Below are 14,955 nucleotides of genomic sequence, written 5' to 3'. Positions count from 1 at the left end.
GAGTCTTATGACTCCAACAGAAGATAGCTTGAGGGCCATTTTCTGCAGCAGAGATATCATCAGAAGAGGCTTGGGGACAGCTGTGAAGGAAGCTTGAAAGAGCAGAGGCTAGCATAATTGGCAGTACATTCAGCAGTAATTTTTCAGCTCACACTGGCTGGCTGCAGTACAGCACAGCATACTCTTATGAGTTGGCAACTAACAAGATTTTAAAAATAAAGTTTGGATTCTAAAAATACATTTCTGATTATTTACCTTCTAAGTTAAGACATGAAAAAGAAAATTACCAGTATAATGAAGCATCTACTTCACCAATGATTACAGCTAATAAGTTACCTTCTAAAATGGCAAGCAAGATTTTCTTGTAGTCACTTGTCTGCAGGAAAATTGTAGGCTAAAGGTGTTTTACATTAAAAATTAAGTTGTCAATATTTCAGCTACTCAAAAACCTAATACTAAAGCACTTACAATGAAACCATCAGACAAAAAAAAAAAAAAGCCTTTCTCAAAAATTCAACAGTCTAGTTTTCTGAAAAATATACATGGCATTTACTGGCACTTGAAATGAAAGGCAAAAGACAAAATGGATTTATTGGAAAGAAGATTTGGTTACCTGCAGGGGAAAGAATCTGAACTTTTGCCTCAATATTAGCTTGTCCCCCTTGGGGAAAGATAAAGGTAGTAATACTCAACTATTATTTGGCATCAGAACAATGAATACATGTCTAATCAAGAACCAGTGGAGGCACTAAATATGCCAAGTATGATATACAGCATTTTCTATTAGGCATGTTCAGTTCCAAAGTTGTGAACAGTCTTAAGAGGTACTGTGAAGCAGTAAATTATAATAAGTGTGGGACACAGCAAGAGTAAGATTGTTAAATTAATTTCCTCTGAAAACCCAGTGACAATAACTAATTTTCCTAAAGCTACAGTACTCTTTTCCATCACTTTTAAAGCTTACAGAGCACCACTAGCATAAATCTGATATGTAAGTCAATTCAACTTTACTTTCTCACATCAATAAGCAATAAAGTACCCATTAGAGATAGGATTACATGAACATGCCTCAGTTCTCATCTGTTTAAATACTGCTGCTGACAGTTCCAGAACCCAAGTACTCAAAGTACTCTTTCAGTGTACAGCTGTTTTAGTGCAACTTCTAAGCAGGAAATCCCAAATTATGCAAGAAAAAATTCCAGTAAAAAAATGCCAGTTCATATGCTTAAAGGAGAAAAAAGCAGCAAGTAATCCTCAATAAAGCCCGCCAGCAAGCATTGCCAAGAGATGCACTGACATTCTAGACTGAACAAGCCATTTACTCACACACTTTTCTTTTTCCTTTATATTTTTAATTCTCCAGCAATGTCCACAAGAACTGTTTCAGGCTACAGGAGTTCTACCATATAGCAACAGTTCATGTTCTTACGTCAAGACCTGCTGAAAAATCTCACCAATTATTTTGACTACTGGTTCTTAAACGCCAAATACATGATGACAATTGAGAGAATAACACAAGTACCTGCAACACACATTTGTCTATGGCTCATTTAATCACTGCTTTTACAGCTGAAAATTGGAATGCTTGAGAAGTAGGGAGAAAGAAAAAAAAAAAAAAACACAGCACCTCCAGTTCCTTTGAGATGCTAAAAAAAAAAGAAAGAATTTTGAATTAGGCCCAGCAGAAAAATCAGCATCTTCCAACCCTGCAATCATTACTTTCACCTTTTGAAAAGTTCCTCTTGGTTTAACAGCCCAAAAATGAAGTCTTAACAGAGGCCTCAAGAAATCTGATTGCCAGCAGCCGGTACATTGTCAAAGCATGCAGTGTTAAAATCCCCAAGAGAACTGAAGGTACCAGTTGGAAGAATAAAGTTGAAGTTAAGGCAAAGAAACGGGTAACAGTGCAAACATTGAAGACTAACAAGAAAACATAAAACCTCAGGACAATGTGTACTATTTACTTGTCAGGAAATACTATGAAGAAACCTACCATCTAACAGCAACGGAAGAGGGAGGAAAACTTTCTTGAAACACAGACTGGTATGTCAGAACTAAAGCTAGAAATGACAGCTAGTGGCTGACATCAGGCTACACAGAGTAGTAAGTTTTCTGTTCCCTTATACTAACATACTTCAAATTTTGGGTAGTCTTCCATGGGTCTTTCCAGGAAATTAATTTCCTTTCTGACAAGAAAGCTATCAGACCCCTTCCTGAACTAAAACATGTAGAATACTAAGACAGAACTAAACATACCTGCCTGGCCACACAAACAATATACAGGCATTAGAACCATACACATGGCTTACATCCTTGAGAGAAGGCCATTCTTAAAAAAATTCGAAAGGGATAATAGACGAAGTGCATGAACCACCCTGATCATAGCCTATGTTTCAAGATTATTTATTTCTGAATAATAAAAAAGTTTTTATTATATAGACAAATCCTTAAGATTTCATCTTCTAGAGGACTACATATGGCAATTCAATTGAACCCTGGAAAAGGTTCTCTCTGTAACAGGAGAATTCATCTGCTTTGGAAAACAGCAGTATCAGAGCATCAAGTCCCAGCGACATGCCTAAATCATTTGTGAATTATGCACTATGAAGAAAAAAAGCCAAAACCCAAAAACCCAAAGGGTGGGGGATCCTAGCTGTTCCAAGTGGTATCTAACGGTTGCAAGAGAGACCCAATTTTGTTACTGGTCTAGTGCAAAGTGTTGCAGACCTATAACAGACTCAGTTAAACCTCATTTTTAAATGCTTATGTCTAGCTTGGTGTACCAACTGAACTAGATGCACAAAGATACAAGGGGAAAAAAAAAATGAGCCATAGCATTAAAATGCTACAGCCTGGCCAAGAATATGAGTAACCTGATACACAGTGCCAGAGGTCACAGCATCCACCAACAGCACTGTTCATGCAAACCATTGAAAAACAGTAATAAAGAAGTCCTACAAAGAGGCACTAAGCCAGCATCATCCCAAGAGAAAGAACTTAACACATTTTTTCAGTTACCTTGCCAATAACCTCCCCACTGTATCCAACCCCCTAAACATTAAAATCTGGAAGAGATAATGATTCTATAGCAACCAGCTGCTGAGATATTTTTCAAACAGAATGAACTGAATACAACTGCCAGATACTTTCCCAACAAATTTAACCTGTTCCTAGTGGGAGGAGAAATGTATGTTCACTGCTGTGATTCAAGACACAGTGCAAGTCTGAGGTCACAACAAAACTAGGACAATTTAAAACAAATCAGATAACCAGGAACAGGTAAATAGACACACACAAATTGCAGGTATGTAAGTTGCTGTTACCATCACTCTTTTAAAAAGCATCTCCTCTGAAGTAGCACTTCTGTGAGACTTTTTTCCACACTGGTTACTCCCATCACCACATGACTATCAGACCAACTTTATTAATACTTCTATGTCCCCTGTAAGAGTCTATTAAGAAATCTTCTGGAGATTCAAAAGTCACATGAACATGTCAGCTCCACAGTGGTAGTTGCGCATATAAGTAATCTGGATTCTGTAAGCTCTCAAAAGAAAGCAGTAATTTGGTTGTGTCTTTGTTTAGATGCAAACACTCCTGCTGTAAGTTTCCTGATGTGCATATCTATAACAAGGTTCAACCTCCCTAGTGTATGCCTATAAGCACATCAGCTAAAGCATTTTTATTAGCAAAACAAGAATGAGAGACCATGAGAATTCAAAAGCGTTGTTTCCCTTAGCTCATACACAAGACACAGGAAACCTCTAGGTAATCTGCAAAAATAACTAAGAAAAATCTAGCCTAATATTAAGTTTATATACATTGTCCCAAAGTGCGTATACTCCAGAAGACTTATTTTAGAGGTCTACAAACCAGAAGAAAGGTGGAAGCCACCTAACTAGGTAACCTGTCTGTTTCTTTTCATCGCAATAGGGCTTTGTTTCTACCTAAATCTTCATAGAACAAAGTCTTTAATCTTTAATGAGAGACAAAGCCAAGCTAATACAAGATGGAATTATTGGTAATTATATGCATCTGGTTCCATAATATAGTACAGGGATAACAAATGAACTCAGCAGGCAGATATTTACAATACCTTAGTTAGGACAGGATCCCATTTTTCCTCTTTGGCTAATTTTGTTAACCTAGTGTTTTTCCATCTCTCTTTCCCAGCTGTAGAGCATGTCTGCTTACTTCAGAAAAGTACCTGAGGACTGCCAGAAAAGCCAAGGGTTTCCTATTGTTCATGGCCTTGTACAGAACTGGAAATTGATGCTACCACCCTAAAAATGAGAATCGAACCAAACTAAGTTTGGAAATCTGCATACTGGTGTACCCTGGCTATTTCTAGCCCTCTGCCCTTTTCTTGCCCTTTATTTTCACTGTCTTTTTAAACCTTTCTAGCTACAAAGTATCTCAGGTGGAGAGCAATTGCATGCATTGTTCTCTTTGGAGGATTCAATTAACTGGTTTTGTTGTTGTTGTTTAGTTTATTATTTTTCCCCCTCCCCCCTTTTTTTTTTCCTTTTTGAAGCTGGGAAAGAATAATAAAGTATATAAAAGGAAATGAAATTTCACAATAATTTCAATATGTGGTCTTCCTAGGTTTCATTTCAGAGCACAAAGTTTAGTAAAGTCAACGTTCTTGATTCGTTCTTGCAGGTTTTTGACAGTTTGTGTTGTTTGTTGGTTTTGTTGGTTTTTTTTTTTTAAAAAAAAAAAAAAGACTACATTTCTGTCACTGTTTTGAACTTCCCAAGCAGAATGCCTAATTTTGATTTTGAAGATGACCATTTAAGAGATTCAGCATGACTATATTCCCTACATACACTCCGGAAAGCTATTTTAATCTAGTTGTTGCCCTGCCCCAGCTAGCCTGTACTTTGCTTTTCCTAACTAAACCCAGGTGGTTTAATTCAGGACTGCATCAAGGTAAGCCAAGAAAAGCAGGAACTTGGCATTGCCATAACAAATTCCAGAAACTAGGAATTAAGCAGCTCCAGCAGGGAATCCCCTTTTCCTTGGAGCTACAGTGTAACATTTTCCTGCTTGAAGCATGTAAAGGAGGAAAAAAAAATGCAAAATTATTTCTGAAGCTTCATATGCTTGCTGGTTACAGAAACTTTATCATCTATCAAAACCACCAAAGGAAGAATCCTCCCTCTTATACAAAAGTCCTTAAAATTCCACAACACACAATAGGCAGAAGGTTTATTATTCCGCTATCAATGGAGCCTACCAAGTATCCAGAAACAACTACCAGCTGAAAAGACTACAGTCTTTCAGTCTGCTGAAATTTCAGCTAACATGTCATCCCTGGAATACGTTCAATTCCTCAAGCCAACAACTAGTAAGAGCCAAGATGCAGAAAGGTCACAGCTCCATTTCTCTTATCCTTGCCTCCAAGCAAGTGGTGAGACCAGGAAGGAAAAAAAACAATTCTACATATTCCTACCCTTTTTAGTCCCACAATTCTCCTTTCCCAGTAAGGACTCCAAGGTCTGTATCAAGAAACAAGCAGGAGCAGAGTGAAACCAGCATAGATCCTACCAATTTGTCACCTGCCCATAAAATTCTGAAATCTCATATTGAAACCTAAAGTTTTATGCTGTAGTTTGACAAAGAAGCAAGCAACAACGTAAATGATGGTGCCTAAATACCCAGAGATACCATATCACATCAAAATTAGTCTTTGCTGTCCAAAGACCTTACCCAAATTAAGAGTTAGACTCCACAGGATCATGTGATGTTCAAATCGGGAAGGCTTGCCTTCAGCTTCGTTTTGGTCTTCCTTCTTTTGAAGAAAGGCCTTTCAAGTATTTTCAAACTTTTCTATTTTTCTCCCACAACACCAGTAGCTCTAATCTGGGGGCATTAAGATGTTCTGATACTAAAACAGCTAGTCTCAGATGCACACACCCCCAAAAAAATATTATGCTGCTTTTGTTAAACCAATATTCCTTTCTTTCTTTCTTATTCACACAGCATGTCAAATACTACCACTTGGTTCTGGACAACAGGCTTCCAATGCAAATTTAGGTTTCAAATTCCATTTAACTGCCCGTACAAATGCTATCACTAACTAGTCCACAGTCTTCACCAGGATATTCCCAATAACATCACATGAAAAGTCTTAGGTAACATGAAGAGATTAAAATAAAACTTTGCCAGATTTCCTAAGAGAGAGGAAGAATAGTAATGGGCACCAAACCATCAAGATCTTACATAAGTCTGTAGAACACATCCGGTAAGTTCGGAGAGGCTTTGGTTGTGGGTTTTTTAGTTAGAAGACAGCTTTACTTAGGGACATTTCTGGGTTATTATGTAAATACTGATGGGTTTGTTTGTAAGTTCTAAAATAACAGCAGGTTAAACCATTCAGGTTAAACTCACCCAACTAGTTAAGACAAATAAGCTAATTTTTTAAAAGTCATACAATAGCATGTCAGCAGTTCAGAACAGCATTGAGTACTTGACTCAAAAGGATGCATCTTCTTTGCTCCTTCCAAAAAAAACCAACCACAAACCAAAATTATTTTGTTTGCATCATCTATAGACAACACACATTTTAAGCAATCCCTTCAGATTTAGATGTTGAGTTTAAATAGTAGTACCAAATGTATGTTTGCAACACATTTAAGGAATCAATCCATTGCTGCATTTGACATGTTAAAATCAGTACTGTATCTGGAGTATTTCATATTTCTGTTTCACAATAGTGGATTCCAGTTATTGTGCAGAGCTATGGGACTTACAGTTCATCTATAACTTCTGATTTTGCAAAAATGATGACTAATTAATCAAAAAAGCATGGAACTGTTAAAGTGAAAATGCTATACAAGCCTCAACAACATTCAGATTACTCTGATAAGAACTTGATAATGAAGCATGTTCTGAGCAGGGATAACACCCTCAGCAGCTTCCTATCAGCAAGCCTGGTTCAGAGACCATAATGGCACAATAGTGGGAGGAACCCACTATTAGAGTGGGAGGATACAACTATTTTAGTTCCACATCAACTAAAGATCTCTTCTGAAAAAGTCCAATATCAGCCTCTTTGTACAACTAATGCCATCTGAAGGACTCTTGGCAAACAGGAATTTTGAACACTAAGACAGACATACTGATAAGCCAATGTCTCCTGACCTCAGCCAGTTAGAGCTTATCAGTAATGCCAATGTTACAGCTAGGCAAGTGCTACACCACACAAAAAAATGAAATGCATTTGCCTTTTTCCTCTGGCCACTCAGCACAGTTTGGCAATATTTCCTTGAAGCAGTATCACTTTTCAGCAGACATGATCTACAAGACAAACTTAATTTCTATCATATTTCTTAAAATTAGCATATTATGTTCAACAGTAGGTTGGTACTTGTTCTTTTACAAGCTTATTAGATTGCTTACTATTTTAACACTTCTATGTTTTGACATCTTCCTCTGACTTTAGAGTTTTACAAACCAGAATTAAAAAGAGACAACTTTAAGGAATAGTTGGAAAAGAATGGGGGAGAACCTTGTTACGTGTCTGGTTTTTAAAGTTAGTATTTGCCAAATACCTACAGCAACTGAAATCCACACGACTTCATTGTACCAAAAAAGTCTTCCTTCTCATTGTTTATTATGCTATTCTGCAATTTGAACATACACTGAAGAACAGAGGTATTAAAATGGAATGCTGCTTTGTGAGAAAATTTTAAAAGTATTTCAGGCAGCTCTACAAACTCTTTCCAGTAGTTTATTTTACAGTCTTTCCTTGCTGGGATTGGCTCTTACAAACATCAATGGAACAAAATCAATTAATATAAAAAAACAAAGCTTAAGTAGGAAAGAACACCTGCCACCCTTCAGATACTACTGACATATATAGGCCCATTAAAGTGAAAAAAAACAACCCAGATATAAGAAAGAAAAAAGAAGAAAAAAAGAATAGATAAGAAGAATGTTGACTGGTGAAAGCAGGGAGCTAGGAAAGCAAACATCGCAGCAGCACAGGTATAGCAGGTGCACAGAAGGACCAGACCAGAGAACTGCTATCTAAAAAAAGCCAATTACACTGGATGCCCATGCAAAAACAAATAAAACTCCCAAATTTGAATATCACAGGAGTCTACCTGTCTGCCTGAGAAAACCAGAGCGCCAAGTTTATCCAACTGGGACTCACACGTGATTCAAAGAAAAAAAAAGTCAGTATTTTGTTCAAGAAATCAAACTATTACGCCATCCCCTTTGGTAATGGCCAAACTACTGACATTTTATTACAAAACAGAACTCTGAAGTTGTCAGCTTTCGTTTATGATTCTCTGTAAGAAAGAAAGAAATCTTACTCCCCAAAAATATCCTGAAGATTTATGGAAGCTATTAGAACCTTAGACTGGGTAATTGAGCTTCTGTCAATCTCCTCACCACAAACACAGGAATCCATCTGTACACAGCTGAAGGCCGCATGCTTGCAGGGAACTCTTCACAGGTGCATCTATATATTGCAACAGATTCTCTTCAACTGCCAGCTTTGTATGAGCACAAGCTCATGTTCATACAGAATAGCTTGCAGGATGAGGGCTTAACAATGTGAAGCTAATGTCTAAATATTGTGTAACATAACTGCAACTAGGATCTGTTCAGCCTTTCTCATCTTTGGCTGCCAGACTGGCAGAAAAGATAACACTGAAGTTTTGACCAATTCTGCCATGACCTATCAAAAATCTTACTTTAAAAAACTTACAATATTATACCTCACAGTTTACAGGGCAGTCCATATTCCTGTGCTTGTGAATTTGAAATTGTAATATATAGCTAGGAAACATGAAAAAATATTTTTACAGTTACTAATAAGAGACTTTTTTTATTTAAACACCTCAAACCACTAAATTAGCTCAATCGTATCTTCAGTTTTCAGATCAGTCATATGAACAGTTAACATACAAGCACTAAGTTTCCAAAACCCAACTATAAGTGTTAAGTTATACCATAATATGAAGACAGCCATCACTGATAAGCATCCAAGTGTCCTTGTATAAATTCACCTTGACCTTTGAAAGTTAAGCATTCAGCTCACTTTGCACAGTTTCTTCAGCTAAATGGGCATCCAAGACTGTTCTATTCTGTATGGACATACAGTTGAATTACCTTCATAGCAGTCAATACTGAATTTCTCCTTTACAGTTCAACTGACAGGGCAACTAACAAAAAGTTAACGTATACTTCCCAGGATAAGCATTATTTAGAAAACAATAGATACCTTTGTTTCTTTTAGCTCCAAGATGGGTGGTTGCTCTTTCTTAAACTTACAACTAGACATAATTTTATTATTTTTCTCATATACTGTTTCTAGGTATTCACTGACAGACTTAAAAGTACTATCAGAAATTAATAAAAGTTCTTTTTTCTCCAATGCAACTCTAACACGGGTACCTTTGGATCTTAGCAGGCTTTCAGAATCACAGAAGGAATGCAACAATTCAATTAGCGTATCTGCTACCATTGACAAACCTTTGTAACATGTTGTAAAACTGTAACTGATTTACAGTTTTTGATACATTTAATGTATCTTTTAAGACTTAGCATGCGGTCTTTACCTCACAATCTTAACAAGGTTCTACACATGGTTTTGCCCTTGCTTTGTGATCAGAGACAAGGAAAACTGCCTGCCGATAAGCTATTACAGTGATGGTCCTCAAATCCTAATAAAACTATCAGCACAGAAACTCTGGCTGTCAGATTTGAGAAACTGGAAAACTGTTTTCCATGTTACTTGCCACTCAGTATCTTCAGTAAGTGCTCACAAACACAGCTTTAATTTTAATGCAGAGATGTTTATTTTAGTCCTTTAAGTCTTAAAAATTATGTTGAAGTTATCTGTGGGTAGTTAATACAGTGAAGGTAATTTTGTTATGCCTAACACACTGTTGAGTAAAAACTTAAATAAAACTAAATCACAACACTAAACAGTCAGAAATTGACTGCTTCATCCTCTAAAAAGTGTAGGACCAGAACAAAAAGATAAAAACTGTGGTTAACTATCAAGTATGTTGGGAAACCCAGACTACCTGGTCACAGCACATGCGATTCCAGCTGTAAGTTTCTACTATGAAGTATATATTCCATCAAAAACTTGACTTCCCACTGTTTTATTCTCAGTTGTAAAATGTGGGAATTACTTTTGTAATCTTTAGAATCACCTTTAGAAAGTATGGCTAAAAGATAAGCAGACCAGTAAACTGGTCCAAAGATACTATTTTAGATTTATTGTGTGTGGTTTGAGTTAGAAATATTCTAAATGCTGTAAACAAGTCCTCACATATACCTCAAGGTCATGGGCCATGGCTATATTTAATTGTTGTAAATATTATTTACAGTTATGTATGGAAGTACAGAAAGCAATGTACTACACAAAGGAGTTTCACTATGAGTCCTCCAAAGAAGTCCCAATCGCTTCGGGTGGGGTGGCTCACCATGTACCCCCTCTCAGAAACCATGTATTTAAACCCACGTGTTATGTACATTTTGGTAGTATATTAACAACTATTACTACAAACCGTGCATTTATGTGAAGCAATGTAAAATGTATCTTGAAATGATGCGAAGATAAACCACTGTCCAGTCACTTACAGTAGATCAGTCATCCTCAGGTCTAGATCCTTAAAAGATATTTTGGTAAAGAAACCCCATGGAAATTAGGAGCTACCCATCAAAATGCAAAGGAAAACCTGAACTCTTGAGACAACAGGTCTTCACTGAAATTATTTTAATAATTTAATAATGAAATATTTTAATTACTAGGGCTTGCTACAATATTAGCACTGGTATATTTATCTATAATACTAGAACATACCATCAAGCCCGTGATTTTCAAGGATTGCCATCACGCAAAAACTTAACTCTTGGAAGTTCGTAATATTTAGACTTCAGCTGTCAAAACTGTGGTTACCACAGATATCCTGTGGGCACAACCAACCATGCGAGACAGAATGGGGGGAGATCGAGAACTGCTGCGAAAGATAAATATACAGCAGAGATTTAGGTTTCAGGAAATGAATTATATTTCAAAACTCTAGACATGCATTTTACAAACACAACACTTGTGAAAAGCTGACCCTACAGAGAAAAGGAAAGATGACCCCTGAGCAATCCTAGCATCAAGCCAATTACCTTAGAAACAGCGCATGAAAAAGATAATATCCAACATATGTAAATTAATACATTTAATAAGAGAAAACCAAACCAAGTATGTACTACGTCATTTAATTTTTCTGCGTTTTGACTGATTGCACTGAAGGGAGTGTTGTAAAAATGCATCTTTTGCATCAGAAATTTAAAAAAAAAAAACCAAGACTTTCTTCCTGGGGAAGACAGAGGATACCTCTCTTGACTTCTCCCCACACAAAATTATTTAATGCCCTTACATTTTCTATTAATCCTCTGAAACTGAAGTAGACAGACAAATTCCAGTTTCAGTTGTAGAAAAGCATTAAAGATAAGTAATTAGAAACTAACCTCTCCTATACAAATGATGCATGGACTATCAAGAACTGGACCACCTCTATCGCTTGCTCACGTACAGTGCTAGGGATTTGTTCTGGACAGATGGATTAACTAGACATCTAAACATACACTCCAAAACTATACAATTTTTGTTTTGTTGTATGAAAGATTGGCAAATACAGTTATGAATACTGCAATCTGCAATTAAAATACCAAGACATACCTACAACAAAATGACACCCAAAAATAATCAGTGGAACCCGTTACATTTTTTTTTCAATTTTAGAAAGTGTACTCTTAAAGACAGGGTAAATACTTTTGCCATATATCATACAGAAATGTTAGCACCTCACAGTAAGGTTTTGTGTTCACAAGTAATCTATCATTAGATCTCAGACTGGACCAAATTTCTAATTGTCTACCACACCACCCAATTTCATGCTATGCAAGTAAAAACAAAACCAACTTACTGTGTAGGGGGCATTTCAAGTTCAGCAGCTGTATTAAATACAATAGCAACAAGCATTCAAAGTTTCTAGCAGATAACAGTAGCAGAAGCAATCTTTGTTTATTTTTACAGTAAAAAATAAAAATAAAGATCTGACCTCTTTGGCTCCATGCTTGTTAACTACCGAGCCATCCCCACCTGAAACATGTACTACATACAAATCAGTCTGGCTATGATTTATTCTACTCTATTACTAAAGACAGTATAAAGAAATGTTCATAGCTGGTAACTCCCCATGACCACCTTCTCCCCACTCCTCAAGCCATTGTTCACATTTTCCTTAACTTTTTTATTTTCCCTTTTATTCTACAAATAGCTTATATTCCTATTTTCCCTGGTACTATCGTACTGAAAACTAAAATTACAATCCATGATTACAGTATAAAGATGGACCTGAAAAGGCTATACAACATCATAATTTAGAATTATTTAATTGCTAGATTCACATTCTTTCCTGAATCCAAATCTATCCTAATTGCATGATTAGAGGTATTAAGGAAAGGGCACGTAGACTTTCCACCAAACAGCTAACAGCAGCAAGAAACAGAGCAGGCACTTCAGGTCATTAGCTTATTTTGAGATACCAATTCTTATTTTACTCTAAGTAGTTATTTCACTGAACCAGGATATGAACGAAAATTATCAAGAAAACACAGCTACTCTGAAAAGGATCTTATCTGGAACAAAAGACAGAAGGATATTATAGAGAGAACACCAGAACTCGAAGAATTAAGCATGGTTTGTCAAGCAGCAAGTGCAAAGAGCAGCCTGCTCAGCTCAAATGAAGTTCGAGCTTAATACACTGAAGAAACTGTTCAGAAACAGTTCATCTGTACGAAACATGACCCCTGTAAAGCTGCCAAAATCACTGAGAGCATACAAGTACTAATCACGCAAGCTAAAATGGCTCAAGCTGCTTTGACTTACATGTACGCCTAATGCCTAGATGACTACATATCCTAAATTATAAGTTAACAAAAAGAATGCATCTGTTTTCTTTACCTGTACTTCTGTATGTAATCAATACACCTCCTCATCATCCACAAGGAAGTACACCCCCTACTCCTGTACTTGGAAATCTGAATACAGCTGATATACAAGACTCCTCCTTCCATACCTCACTTGCTCAAGCAGGGCTTTGGAGATGCAAAGTGAGCATTTTAAACAGACATAATTCAGTAATCAATTCATTGGTATGTTATAAAGTGTACTGTATAAAAATATTCCCAGGTTGTATTCATTGAGGGAAGTTACTGGTTACTAGAACAAAAAGGCAAAAGAAAGAAAGGTTGTCTAAGACAGCATGAAGTAACACTGCAGTCTACACTCTCGAGTCATCAGTATCTAAAATATAATTTTGCTTTTTGATTTAGGAAAAAAATAACTGACTTCAAATATTTTGTTAAAATACACAGGGTATTACCTTAAATAATTACTGCCATACAAGCTCAAAACAAAAAGCATACTTTAGAACTGGGCGGTGGGAAGGGGTGGAGGAAAACAGTGTTTCTTGCTTTACTGAGTACCACACCATCACATCGGGAATGCTAGTTATTTTCCTAACAAAAATTATTTACTAACAATATCCTTTAATGTACTATGCAAGTGTTTTCCCTATCATGACATCCATGCCCCACAGAAAGGTAGAGCTGACAGAAAATACTGTTTTCTAAAAGCAAAACCCACATTTTTTTCAAAATAATGAAGCAGTTGGATCGAACCAGAACAAAAGATGTCCACAGGAAATATTATCCACAAAGTTGTCTGCTAATCCGAAGCAAACAGAAATGAAGGGACAAAAAACTGACCATGTACCGGTTTCCTTTCCCTGACACCCTCACAACATTCCCTCGTTCAATTGGTCGTGTGCCCTTTCCAAGCCGTCAGGGATAGCATTCCTACTTCCCTTCGCACTAGGGCGGACCGTATGCGTCGAAGGGGCAGGGAGCAGAGAGGACGGAGGCGGCAGGAATAATCGTTATTTAACACGGTAAAGGGAAACCCGCTACCCGCAGCCGCACAACCCACCCCCTGCATTCCACGTCCGAGATCCCCCGGAGGACACGGGCGGCCGGGACACGGCTCCCCCCGGGAGCGATGGCTGTCTTGTGACGGCGGGGGCTGTGCCATCGCCGAGCCAGCGCACACGAAGCGGGGCGCTCCCCCCGCCGCATTGCCCCGCTTTCCTCTACCCACAAAACCGTAGCTGCGAAAATGGCATCGGCCAAAACCACCCTGGTGAGGTGCCAATAAACATTAAAAAGAATAATAGTGTAAAAAAAGCCCAGCCCGAGGAAGGCAAGCAGCGGCGCCCGCCCCGGCGCGCAGCAGCCGGCGTGCACACACAGCCGGCCGGGGCCGGACCCGCACAGGGGGCGCATCCCGCGGGCGCCCGCCTCACGGCTCCGCGCCCACCCCCGGGCCGCCCACACCGGCGACGACCACGGCTGCTGGGGCAGATGAGGATGAGCCGGGCGCCTCAATCCGTGCTGGGCACCCGGCGCCTGTCAGCGGGCCCGGGTACCGGGACACGCCCGGCCTCCGGTACCGCGCGGAGGCGGGGGGCGGCCGAGGGAGCGCGGGGCAGAGGCGCCGCCGCTCCCCCGCGGATGCCCGCCGGGCGCCGCTGGCCTGGGGTGAACCGTCGCCCCTCCCAGTGAGGGTCTCCCGCCTCCCTCCCGCCCGCTCCCGCCGCCGGCGGGCTGTACCTCATATCTGCGCGGGCCGGGGGGCCCTACTCACACCCATGGCGACGGCGGCGGGGATGGAGGAGCCGGAGCGGCGTCCGCCACCGCCTCCCCCAGACGCACCATCCCCTCCCGCTGCCTCCTCAGCCACCGTCTGGCGGGCGGCGGGGGGGGAGGAGCCCTGGCTCGCGCTTGCCCTCACAGCCGCCGTACTGACGCGCGCGGCCGCGGCCTCCCTCCCGCCCCCCGCGCGACGGGCAGACGCGTGCCGCCAATCAG

The 14,955-nt window shown here is 39.2% G+C and overlaps 1 protein-coding gene across 7 annotated transcripts in view; it reads right to left on the bottom strand.

Annotated features, from left to right (window-relative positions):
• ITSN1 (intersectin 1) overlaps positions 1-14,955 on the bottom strand; it is a 136,377-nt gene that overhangs the window by 121,184 nt on the left and 238 nt on the right. For 4 of the 7 annotated variants that reach the window (XM_040584982.1, XM_040584987.1, XM_040584985.1 and 1 more), the window contains exon 1: positions 14,698-14,807. The exons of 1 other annotated variant lie outside the window; for it this stretch is intronic. The gene's annotated coding sequence lies outside the window, so the exon portion shown is untranslated. Of the gene's footprint in view, positions 1-14,697; positions 14,817-14,955 lie in introns of those variants that run through there. 2 more of the 7 variants (XM_040584988.1, XM_040584984.1) reach the window with 2 other exon arrangements.

The sequence above is a fragment of the Falco naumanni genome, chromosome 2, assembly GCF_017639655.2.
Source record: "Falco naumanni isolate bFalNau1 chromosome 2, bFalNau1.pat, whole genome shotgun sequence".
In the NCBI taxonomy this organism is placed as follows: domain Eukaryota; kingdom Metazoa; phylum Chordata; class Aves; order Falconiformes; family Falconidae; genus Falco; species Falco naumanni.
Note: the sequence above shows the minus strand (reverse complement) of the source record. Positions and strands in the feature narration are given on the sequence as shown.